The following is a 12,638-nucleotide window of genomic DNA, read 5'->3' as shown; positions in this document are numbered from 1 at the left end:
ATCAAGGTGCAATCAGGATTTTATTTACTGCTTCCAAATTGACACAAACAAAAAATGTTGCTCAGGGTTATATTCAGTTATGATTCTTTTCCTGCTTTTGAATTTACGGTACTTATTTTTAATGGTGAAAAATGAGTCTCTGGATCAAGCAATGTTGAGTCTAACAAGCGTGAACTTTGATTTACCTGATGAGGATGTGCAGTATTTACACCAGCAGTTAAGGCTGCTGGGCAACAGGCTAGGTCAGCTGAACCACCACCAAGAGTAGCAAAAGGCTGATAGGAAAGATGTGAGCTGTACAGCTGGGAGAAGGAAGAAGGGCACAGAAAATATATAGAGATACTGAATAGTAATCAGACTGATGCACACAGCTGGAAAAAAGAGGGAAACAAAGAAATGGCATCATCATAAAAATCACGCATATAGCAAAAGCCACAATAGCACTTCATGAAATTTGAGTTTGAACTTTGATAACTTAGTTTAGCTACTATTCCAAAACTATGGATTATTTACCATGCGTATTCCTGGATTTTATGAAAAAACTAGTGTAACTCATTGGGGGTGTTGGGAGGGGGGTAGTTTTCTCATGCATATTGTGTCATTCCACCATGTTACCTCCCCTGGCTTGACAATTGCATTTCTATCTTCCCTGCTAATCTCCCACACCCTACTGAAGCCTAGTCTTCATCTCTCTTAGCATAACAGTTTCGACAATGCAAAGATGAGATGTCAAACATTTGAGTGACTCTTGCGCCAAGAGGTTTTACTGTTGACTCAGACATCTGGTACACCAAAGAGACCTCTGGATGAACAGACTGTTGTCTGTTAATTGGGTACTTGATGATGCATTTGGATTTCTAGTAAACATTCCTCCATCAAAAAAGGGAAGCCCTAGGGAGTCTAGATTTTTGTGCCAATTAAAGGATCTGGGACTTCTGTTGGTTGACTGTGAGGCTCAATTCTGATCCAGATCATATGTTAGACTGTTCTCTAGATTTCTTCCTCACCAGTGAGTCATCTTGATTAGAGACATATGTTCAATAAGGAGTGTATTTTTTCCAAAAAAAGTTAATTAACTAGATGAAGCATAATACCATCATTACCTAAAACCAGACACATTTTCATTGACTGCTATGCAAAAAATCTTTAAGGGTCTTAGCCACTGGTGTATATAGTGCTTAGTATCCTGTGATTCAGAGTAAGTCAGATTGCCCCTTTGATATGTTCATTTAGTGCCACCTTTGAGGCAAAAGGAAACATCAATGCCAAGGCAGTGGATTTTGCTGAAACATTAAATCAGAATAATCATCTTTCTGATGCTTCCTCACTACGGAGGTGGTAGTGGTACAGGAAGACGAGTGGGCAGGAGGTTCATCTAACTTCTTCAACATTTCTTACCAGAGCTGCTTAAGTAGATGCACCAGAGTGAGCTGCTCTCTTCAGTCAGAGAATGGTACTTGGCCGAAAGATAGCTTGCAGACCTACCCTGCCCCAACAACTCTGCCAAAATAGGAAACAGCTATAGAGTTAACAGGAGCAGCCAGTGCTTCTATGCAGCCAAAATCACACATACATGTAATCGCTTCAATAGTGTAGATGGAAAAAAAATCAAATCTGATTTTATGAGTGTTCGAGAACAATGTAAATTCTAAAAACTAAACACGCAATTTTCTCAAAATACTTCCACGCTGAAGCAGTAATAGTCTATTGCTTCACATCACCTGACAAAAGCAAGCAGTACCTCATACAAAATATTCTGGTATGAGCCTGCCAAATCCACAAAACACATCAATTAGAGGGCTGACAATTATGACAAGTTTCAATCCATCCCAAAAAGGGAGGAATCTTTATTTTACGCTGTTACTTTACATTGTTTCTATCCAAATAGAGACTTAAATTTATACAGCGCCTTTCATGCCACCCATCATCTCAAAGGGCTTTACAGCCAATGAAGTACTTTTGAAGCACAGTAGCTGTTGTAATGTAAGAAACGCAGCAACCAATTTACGCATAGCAAGCTCCCACAAACAGCAATGTGATAAGAACCAGATAATCTGTTTTTGGGATGTCGATTGAGAGATAAATACTGGTCAGGACACCAGGGATAACTCCCTTGCTCTTCTTCAAAATAGTGCCCCGAGAAGGCAGACAGCGTCTCGGTTTAACATTTCATCCAAAAGATGGTACCTCGACAGTGCTGCACTCCCTCAGTATTGCACTGGAATGTCAACCTTAATTTTTCTGCTTACAGTCCAGGAGTGGGACTTGAACCTAGAACTTTCTGACTCAGAAGCAACAGTGCTCCCAACTGAGCCATAGCTGACACACAAAGTCCTTTATCTTGCTTTACTTATTCCAAGGGACAGGATGGGTAACTGATGGAGAGAAGATACCCTGTGGAGATTAGTTTACCACTATTATTATTCACCAGTAGTTAATTAGAACACTTTCAGATGTCAGCCTGGGCTCAATGGTAGCACTCTTGCTTCTGAATCAGAAGATTCAAACCTCGTTCCAGAGAATTGAGCACATAATCTTGGCTGTCACTTCCATGTAGTGCTGAAGGAATGCTGCAATGTCAGGGGTGCCATCTTTTGGATGAGATGCAAAACTGAGGCTTCATCAACCCTTTCAGCTGGACCATAAAAAGGTCCCACAACACTATCTGAAGAGAAGCAGAGGAGTTCACCAGGTTCTAGCCAACCGTTATCCATCAAGCAACGTCACAAAAAACAGGGTATCTGGTCATTAAACCCAGTGCTATATGAGACACATTTCTGTGCACAAACTGACAGCTGCATTTCCCAACATGAGTGACTATACTTCAAAAGTACTTCATCGGCTGTGAAGCTTTCAGATGGCCAGCAGATCATGAAAGATGCTATATAAACGCAAGTTCTTTCTTTCAAACATACAGCCAAAGGTTAAGACTTCGACCTTAGAAGACATGGTTTCCTATGTTTAACTGTTGCTCCAATCTTTATATGCCGCGTTGGCATTTCTTTGATATCATGGGTGAGGGAAAAGGAATAAGTCGACACTTCAGCTGGAGTCCATGTAACAGGGATAAATTAAGCCCCTCCTCTTCTCATAAGTCTTAGAATACTCCTCACTCAGCATTTGAAGTTGGACAGATGAAGTGTTAAGGATATTACACCATACTCTCTGTTGCCTTGTAGCATCTCATTAGATATAACTGCAGAACTTGACCTGCACTTAGCATGCAAACAAGTTGACTGTGTCTTCTTAAAGTCAGCTATTCTGGTCTATAAGTCAGAAACATAACTACTAGGAAACTAAATAAAATCCAGGAATAAGCTGTGAAGTAGTATCCGAGTTTCAGATAGGTGAAAAACACTTGCACATTGTGTTTTGAGCACACGAAGACTCTGGTGTCTATGGTTTTATACGATAGCAGGTGAAGAGCAAAAGTCCATTCTGCAAGCACCAAAGTTGAAATGAGCAAAATTTAAATTGTGATAAATCAGGAAGTAGTGACAGGTAAGACCAAGCCTGTGTTTTAAAAGTCTGTAGACTATATGAGAAACAACAGACTGAGGGAAGCAAAGAATTTCACACATAGGAGATTAGGAAATAATGAGTTTTGAGTAGGAGAAAATGCAGCCAGTCTTGATTTTAATATGATGAGGATGTTGAAGGAGGAAGAGAGGGCATACCAGATGGCATTTTTGTAACTTAGAAGTAATAAGAGGAAAGCACAGAAGTGCACCAATTATGGTAATAAAGAACACAAGAAATAGGAGCAGAAGTTGGCCAAATGGCCCCTCGAGTCTGCTCTGCCATTCAATAAGATCATAGTTGATCTGATTGTGGCCTCAACCCACTTTCCTGTCTGCCCACCATAACTTCCTCGTCGATCCAAAGTCTATTTAACTCCGCCTTGAATATATTCAATGTCCCAGCCTCCACTGCTCTCTGGGAAGAGAATTCCACAGACTAACAACCCTCAGAGAAAAAAATTCTCCTCATCTCGGTATTAAATAGGAGGCCTCTAATTTTTAAAACTTAGTCCCCTAGTTCTAGACTCCCCCACAAGGGGAAACATCCTCTCAGCAACCACCCTGTCAAGTCCCCTCAGAATCTTTTATGTTTCAATAAAATCACCTCTCATTCTTCTAAACTCCAATGGATATAGGTCCAACCTGCTCAACCATTCCTCATACGACAACTCCTTCATCCTAGGAATCAGTCGAGTGAACCCTCTCTGAACTCCTTCTAATGCAATTATATCCTTTCTAAAATAAGGAGGCCAAAACTGTACACAGTACTCCAGATGCGGTCTAAGGCCCTGTACAGCTGTGGCAACACTTCCCTACTTTTATACTCGATTCCCCTTGCAATAAACGCCAACATTCCATTTGCCTTCCTAACCACTTGATGTACCTGCAAGCTAACATATTGTGATTCATGTGCCAGGACACCCAGATTCCTCTGCGCCATAGAGTTCTTCAGTCTCTCTCCATTTAAATGGTATACTGCTTTTCTATTCTTCTTGCCAAAGTGGACAAGTTCACATTTTTCCACATTATACTCCATCTGCCAAATTTTTGCCCACTCACTTAACCCATCTATATCCCTTTGTAGACTCTTTATGTCCTCTTGACAGCTTACTTTCCTACCTACTTTTGTGTCATCAGCAAATTTAGCGACCATACATTTGGTCCCTTCATCTAAGTTACTGATTTAAATTGTAAACATTTGAGGCCTCAACACTGATCCCTGTGGCAACCCGAAAATGACCAATTTATTCCTACTCTCGGCTTCCCATTAGCTAACCAATCCTCTGTCCATGCTAATATGTTACCCCTACACCATGAGCTCTTATTTTGTGTAGTAATGTTTGATTTGGCACCTTACTGAATGCCTTTTGGAAATCCAAGTACACCATATCTCCAGGTTCCCCTTTATCCACCTGCGATTGCCGTGGGAAGGGGACGAGGTGTTGGGGCTAATGGAGGAGTGGAAGATGCGTTTGGTAGTGGCATCATGCTGGACATGGCAGAAATGGCAGCGGATGATCCTTTGGATGCAGAAGCTGGTGAGGTGGAAAGTGAGGACAAGGGGAGCCCTGTAGCAGTTCTGGGAGGGACGGGAAGGGGTGAGAGCAGAGGTGTGGGAAATGGGCCGGACATGGTTGAAGGCCCTGTCAACCACAGTTGGGGGTTGGAATCCTCGGTTAAGGAAAAAGGAAGACATATCAGAAGTGCTGTTGTGGAAGGTTGCATCATCAGAGCAGATGCGCAGAGACGGAGAAACTGGGAGAATAGAATGGAGTCTTAACAGGAGGCAGGGTTTGAGGAAGCGTAGTCAAGGTAGCTGTGGGATTTGGTGGGTTTATAATGAATATTAGTAGACAGCCTACCCCCAGAGATGGAGACAGCAACGACGAGGAACAGAAGAGATGTGTCAGAAATGGACCATGTAAAGGTGAGAGAAGGGTGGAAATTGGAAGCAAAGTTGATAAAGTTTTCCAGTTCAGGGCGGGAGCAGGAAACGGCACCGACAAAGTCATCAATGTACCGGAAAAAAAGTTGTGGGAGGGGGCCTGAGTAGGGCTGAAACAAAGAATGTTTTACATATCCCATAAAAAGACAGGCATAACTAGGACCCATACGGGTACCCATAGCAACACCTTTTACTTGAAGGAAGTGAGTTTTTTTTTATTCGTTCATGGGATGTGGGCGTCACTGGCTAGGCAGCATTTATTGCCCATCCCTAATTGCTCTTGAACTGAGTGGCCATTTTAGAGGATATTTAAGAGTCAACCACATTGCTATTGATCTGGAGTCACATGTAGGCCAGACCAGGTAAAGGCAGCAGATTTCCTTCCCTAAAGGACATGAGTGAACCAGATGGGTTTTTACAACAATTGACAATGGTCACACTAGACTAACTTTTTTATTCCAGATTTATTACTTGAATTCAAATTTCACCACCTGCCGGGGTGGGATTCGAACCTTCGTCCCCAGAGCATTAGCCTGGGCCTCTGGGCTACCAGTCCAGTGACATTACCACTACGCCATTGCCTCCCCTTCGCTTGAAGAAGTTGTTCAATGTGAGAACAAGTTCAGCCAGGCGGAGGAGGGTGGTGGTGGATGGGGACTGGTTGGGACTCTGTTCAAGGAAGAAGCGGAGAGCACTCAAACCGAGCTGGTGGGGGATGGAAATGTAGAGAGATTGGACGTCCTTAGTGAAGAGGAGGCGGTCAGGGCTAGGAAACTAGAAATTGTCAAAATGACGAAGGGTGTCAGAAGAGTCACGGATGTAAGTGGGAAGAGACTGGACCAGGGGAGAAAAGACAGAGTCAAGATAGGAAGAAACAAGTTCAGTGGGGCAGGAACAAGCTGAAATGATGGGTCTGCCAGGACAGTCCTGTTTGTGAATTTTGGGAAGGAGGTAGAGGCGGGCTGTCCAGGGTTGCAGGACCATGAGGCTGGAAGCTGTAGACGGAAGATCTCCGGAGATGAGGTCAGTGACAGTTCTGCGGACAGTAGCTTGACATTCGGTGGTGGGGTCATAGTCCATGGGGAGGTAAGAAGAAGTGTCTCAGATTTGGCGCTTATCCGCTGCAAGGTAGAGGTCAGTACGAGAGACAACAACAGCACCACCATTGTTGGCAGGTTTGATCACAATGTCAGGGTTAGACTTGAGAGAACGGAGTGCAGCAAGTTCAGAGGGAGACAGGTTAGAGTGAGTGAGGGGAGCGGAGAAATTGAGACGGCCGATGTCACGTCAACAGTTGTCAATGAAAAGATCAAGAGTGGGTAACAGGCCAGAGGGAAGGGTCCAGGTGGATGGAGAATTCTGGAGGCGTGTGAATGGGTCTGCTGGTGGGGGAGGGAGGGGGGGGGGGGGGTGGCGGGGGAGGACTCCTGGTCCAAGAAGTGAGTATGGAGATGAAGGCGATGGAAGAAGAACTCAACATCATGCAGAGTCCAAAATTCATTGAGGTGGGGGCGTAAGGGGATAAAGCGGAGTCCTTTGCTGAGTACAGATCGTTCACTGTCAGAGAGGGGGAGCTCTGAGGGTATAGTGAATACATGGAAAGGGGTCAGATCAGAAGGGATGGGGTCAGCGGGAAGTGATGGGAAAGGATGATCTGGAGTGGCATTAGTAAGGAGTTTGCGTTCCTTAACACCTGAAAGGAAGAAACAAGGTTTTTTGTGAATGCACCGGATGAGACGAAGGATGAAATGAAACTGCGGAGTAGAACAGCTTTGTGATAAGGTGAAGCGGTGCTTTTGGAGAGAGAGGTCCAGTGTGTAAACTTTAGTTCAATGTGGATAGGATGAAGACAAAAAAAAGGTTGAGACAGAGGTTGAAGAGACAGTGCTCATCGGACACTCAGCATTTTCTTGTATTCCATCAAGGAGGTGAGAGAAGTATAAGAGAAGTGCTGGAACAGCCTGTCCAGATATGGGAGCAATAATCAAGTTTTGGACAGCCTCCATCTTTCTTTAGGAATTGCTGTTTGGAAAAAAAAAAGTGTTTAGTACAAATAAATGAAATCAAGCTTGTTGCAAAAAGTCTTCAGAATGCAAAATATTCCACTCCATTTAAAAGGTCAGAAGATTGTGAGGCCAAGGTGAAGGACTAAAAATGGAACCTCAAGTAAGAATGGTAGTGTATTACAAGATTTTCATTGCCACAATAAAAAATGTGGAGATCAAAAAGATATAGTGAATAAGTCACGGCACCGTTGTAACACTGGAAGATAGTGCAATCTAAAAATAGTTGTTGAATGTGGAATCATCAGCAAAGGCGTGGATCAAGTTGGACGATGACAAGAAGTGATCACTGATAAGGAAACAACAGAATGAGAGAGGACAAAGCTGTGGAGAATCACTGAGTCAAAGATACAAGATAAACCATCAACTACATAACAAATATAGTGTTCTGAACTGGCTGCTGAGAATTATACAACAGCAGTCAAGAGATGGCTCTGATGACTATGGCATTGCTAATTTTCTGGACTGTTGTTGCATGGTGCTTTGCAACACGTTAGGACAGCATAACCAACTGTTTCTGAATGATAATTCTGCAGGATGTGGCTAGAGAAGAAATAAAAACAAGGCAGTCCTAACCTCAAATAAAAACACCAAATTTGAAAGTTCCTCCCTTTTGCCAAGAGAACTGTAACTTCGCTGCGAAAATGCTATTTTTGGGGTTTTTTTTGGAGGTGGCGGCAGGGGTGTTGGGGGGGGGGGGGTGGGGTGGTGGAGGAGGATGAAAAGCAAGGAAGAGTAGAAAGTTCTGAAAATGTTTAATTAAAAAGCTCCTAAGTCTTTGGAGTTCAAATTTTCCAGAACAGATATTCCATCTTGCAGCATATGCTGATGTTTATTTAACTTAAAGATTAAATTAATTTCGTTCTTTGAACTTAATTATCATTGCTCCTTGTTTGAGAAAGTACTTTGTTCTATTTCATAGATTTGCATGTTTGATGCAGACATGTCTCCAATTATTCAACACTGATTTGTAATATCTAATCTTTCATTCATTTTGCATATCTATGAAGTTCTGAACACTCCTTTTGACAAAAATGCAGTCGAACAATTTACCAAATCAATAGTTTAAACAGAGCAACACTACTAAACAAACAAATATATATATGGAGGGTATTGCAACTTGTGTTGACCTTTTTACCTCACATCTAATAAGTTGTCAAGATTGCATTCTTCCTCCTTCAGAACATTGCCCAAATGTACTCAACTGTTCTCCCTCGAGTGAAAAAAATCCTAAACCATGCTATTATCAAAATTAATTTAATTCCCGATTGGCCTCACCTCCTTCACCATACATAAACTACAGTATGTCCAGAACTCTTAACTCAAATCTTCTCCCACAAACCCATCACTTTGGTCCCCACCATATTCCACAAACTTGCTGCCCAGTCTCTCGATTTCCAATTCTTCATTATTAAACCCTTCATTGTCTTGTTTCACATCAACACCACCATTGATATTCAGTGACATTACCATCATTGAATCCCGCACCATCAACATCCTGTGGTCATCATTCGCTATAAATTTAACTGGACAATCACAGATGCTGTGGCTACTGGAGCAGGTTAGAGGCTGAGTATACAGTGACGACTGGATCACATCTCAACTTTCCACACCTACAAGGTGCAAGTCAAGAGGGTGATGGAATAGTCTCTATTTGCCTGGATGGGGTAATTGCAACAACAGACAAGAAGCTCGACATTGTGTAGGACAAAGCAATCCACTTTATTAGGATCCCATCCACTGGCTTAAACATCCACTTCCTTCATCACTGGCATTCCATGGATGCAGTATGTAATATAGGATGCACTGCAGAGACTTGTCAAGATTTCTTTGGCAATAGATGCATGGGAAGACTATCACCTCCAATTTCCCCTCCAAGTCACTCACCATTCTGATTTGATATACATCGGGTGGGTCTCTTTATGCATGAGGCAAGTAGTGGTCACCCTAGTATACTGAAGTGGCAACTTATGGTGCTTTTCTTGTAATGCCATTAGCCTCAAGGATAATGCAAACACTTCAAACTGTTGATGAGTCTCAACATACATCCTATGCCTGGATATCCAGTTTTTAGCTTATATCCTTAGTGTTTCTGTTTTCATTTGCTGTCAGTGTTAACTGTCCGAACTAGGAAATAGAGGATTGAGAGAGACTAGACTCTCAACTGCACGTAGTAGGAAATGGACTTTTCCAAGATCCTAATCATTCCCATTGTAAGCCTTCAATTTGAGCCAATGCCAGTATGTCTGAAGTTTTGCAAATCACCAAATATACCTCAACTTCAAGTTGTCTATATAACTGAAGGGACAGTCATGTTAATGAAATGATAATTATTAACCTCCTCAAGTAAATTGTAAGACTAAGACATTCCCGCCACCATGAACATTTAGCAGCCTGCAGCTTATCCACTCTGCAGCTTATCCACAAAGTACTAGCAGTGTAAAAAAAAATTCTTATTCCTTAATGTAGCAACTAAATGTGCCAAACAATAAACTTTCTGGGTTGGTCCAAGCTATTTAAGTGGGTAAAAAAAGACTTCAATTACTATTCACTTGTTTATCATCAAACTGTCATCATTTCACAAAAATAAGCTTAAAAATGTGGTGTATTCACTCATAAATTGTTCCTATTGATAGTGTTTTTTAAGAAACATAAATACGACTGCTACTTTCTGTTCATGAAGTTAACAGGTATACACAGAGCAAAGTCTGTGAAGTGTGACTAACTGACTAGAATTAGTGATTCATCTGTTAATGTACAGTTAACAAGGGTGAATGACCCTGAGTATGTCTGTGTGTGGTGCACAGATCTACTCACACACAAACAAAACAGAAAATTATGAGACTAAAACTGGGATTGCTTTCTGCATGGATATAGCAAAATTTATTTAAGCGAGTACAACCAGCAGCCAGCTACCACAATCCCCTTTTCCTTTCCAGAAGACCTGTTCAAATATCAACTGGGAGGTGGTATAAAAGATTGCCGTAGATACACACAAGGAAGTCTGCTTTTATATCAAGGCCTGAATAAGGTTGAGTGCTTGGGTTGCAAAGCCTCTATAAATTTCACTGATCTTTGTGGCCATGATGTATACTCATGCTGTTCAAATTTCTTAGGCCACAGGAAATCAGGAGAGTTGAAAACAGGACAGATGGACAGAAAGAGGAAAACATAACTACAAAAAAGTGACTTAGAGAAAAAGCAAAATGCAAGACAACAGTTTTTACAATTATTTTTATGGCCTCCATTTCCGGCCAATAAAATCTTCCCAATTCACTTTGCCCAGCTGAGAGAACAGGCTGGAGAGCTGCTTATGTGCTCCTGCAATTTCTTCCTACAGCTAAAAGTTAAATGCTACATGGCAAATGCCAGTGAAGTCTCCCCTATTTTCCCTGCTTGCAAGTGGAGAATCCTCCTGCATTCTCACAAATGACATGACCGATGACACTTCAAATTTTCCTGATTGTTTCCCTCCATGAGTCCCTTTCCCCATTTTATTTAGTCAGTCATAAGGACTCTGTTATCAACATAGCGATCCACTCCCTACATCAGTGTCATTTAGACAGAGATCACCAGCTGGGATTTTGAATTCTTTTGGGCTGAAATTGGTCCGAAAGCATCTTGAAAAAGTAAACTGGATCTTTTAAAAATATACTCTTTATTTCATGCTTTTTAAAATGACTGTCTTAACCAATGGGCGTATGCTCCCTATCCAACACAAAATTTGATGTCACTTTGTATATAGACAGAGAGAAACAACAAAATATTTGTATAGCCCTTCTAAATGTTACCTCAACCAAGGTCCGCTAAACAAATATTGGTAACAGTACACTTCAACACTACATTTGTTATTTACCTGTTGGAGATGCAGCTCTCTCAAACCTGAATAGCTTGATGCTTTCCAGACATTCACTTTTAAAAAAAAACTTCACTTGAATTATGTACAATTACAATGGGGTTGGATTCTACAGATGGTGATACCTCACATAATTTTAGTCATGTGGGCTTTGGAACTTATTCAACTGTTGGGACACATTTATTCTCGCCTAACATCCTTATGTACACTTCCCACTGAAGTTGCTGGTTGGTAATCTGAAGCAAGAACCTTGCCTGATTCATGCCTTTATAAGGATAAACTGGATCCAATTACACACCACACAGACCATTTGACTAAAAAAAAGACAAGTTGCAAGTTAGTTTATAGATGGTTCATTCAAATTATCTGACAATTCACATTTTTAGCACCAAATAGCCACTTATGCCCACAAATGAAATCCTGTGATTGCGACAAAGGTAAACTATCCCTCTTTGTCCTTCTCGTCCTGACATGGTGGATCACACCATCCTCCTCCAACACTTCTCCACTGTCGTCCGGCTGGGTGGGACTCCACTAGCCTGGTTCCATTGCTATCTATCTAATCATAGCCAGAGAATCACCTGCAGAAACTTCTCTTCCTGCTCCAGCTCTAGTGTACCGAAAGAATCTATCCCTGGCCCCCTCCTCTTTCTCTTCTACATGCTATCCCTCAGCGACATACAAAAGCATGCCAGTTTCAACATGTATGCTGACGATATCCAGCTCTATGTCACCATCACCTCTCTCAACCCCTCCACTATCTCTAGATTGTCAGACTGCTTCTCTGACTGGACGAGCAGAAATTCTCTCCCATTAAGTATTAATATCAATAAAAATTTGGTCCCCCCCCCACAAACTCCACTCCCTAGGCACCAACTCCATCTCTCTCCCTGTCAACTGTCCAAGGCTGAAGCAGACTGTTTGCAAGCTTGTCATTATAGTTGACCCCAAGATGAACTTTCACATCGCGCCATCACTAAAACCACTTCTTTCCACCTCCAGAACATCACCGGATTCTGCCCCTGCCTCAGCTGCTGAAACCAGAAAAAATGTCTCCAAATTATCAGGAATAGACTAATTATAAATTTCATTGTAAAATATGGCCAAAGAGTTACACAATCAGATCAGTTTTTAAGATTCTTAATATGGAATTTATTTTTTCTTTTAACTAAACAATAGTCAGGTCCCCCTCAGATGATTCCATTGTTGCTAGCTCACTTTGAGACAGCATGTGGATGGGGAACAGATCACCT

The 12,638-nt window shown here is 41.8% G+C and overlaps 1 protein-coding gene across 4 annotated transcripts in view; it reads right to left on the bottom strand.

Annotated features, from left to right (window-relative positions):
- atg13 (ATG13 autophagy related 13 homolog (S. cerevisiae)) overlaps positions 1-12,638 on the bottom strand; it is a 173,880-nt gene that overhangs the window by 52,348 nt on the left and 108,894 nt on the right. The gene's annotated exons all lie outside the window — the stretch shown is intronic.

This window comes from Heterodontus francisci, chromosome 14 (genome assembly GCF_036365525.1).
Source record: "Heterodontus francisci isolate sHetFra1 chromosome 14, sHetFra1.hap1, whole genome shotgun sequence".
NCBI lineage: Eukaryota > Metazoa > Chordata > Chondrichthyes > Heterodontiformes > Heterodontidae > Heterodontus > Heterodontus francisci.
The sequence above is the reverse complement of the archived record's forward strand: the minus strand, read 5'-3'. Positions and strand labels throughout refer to the sequence as shown.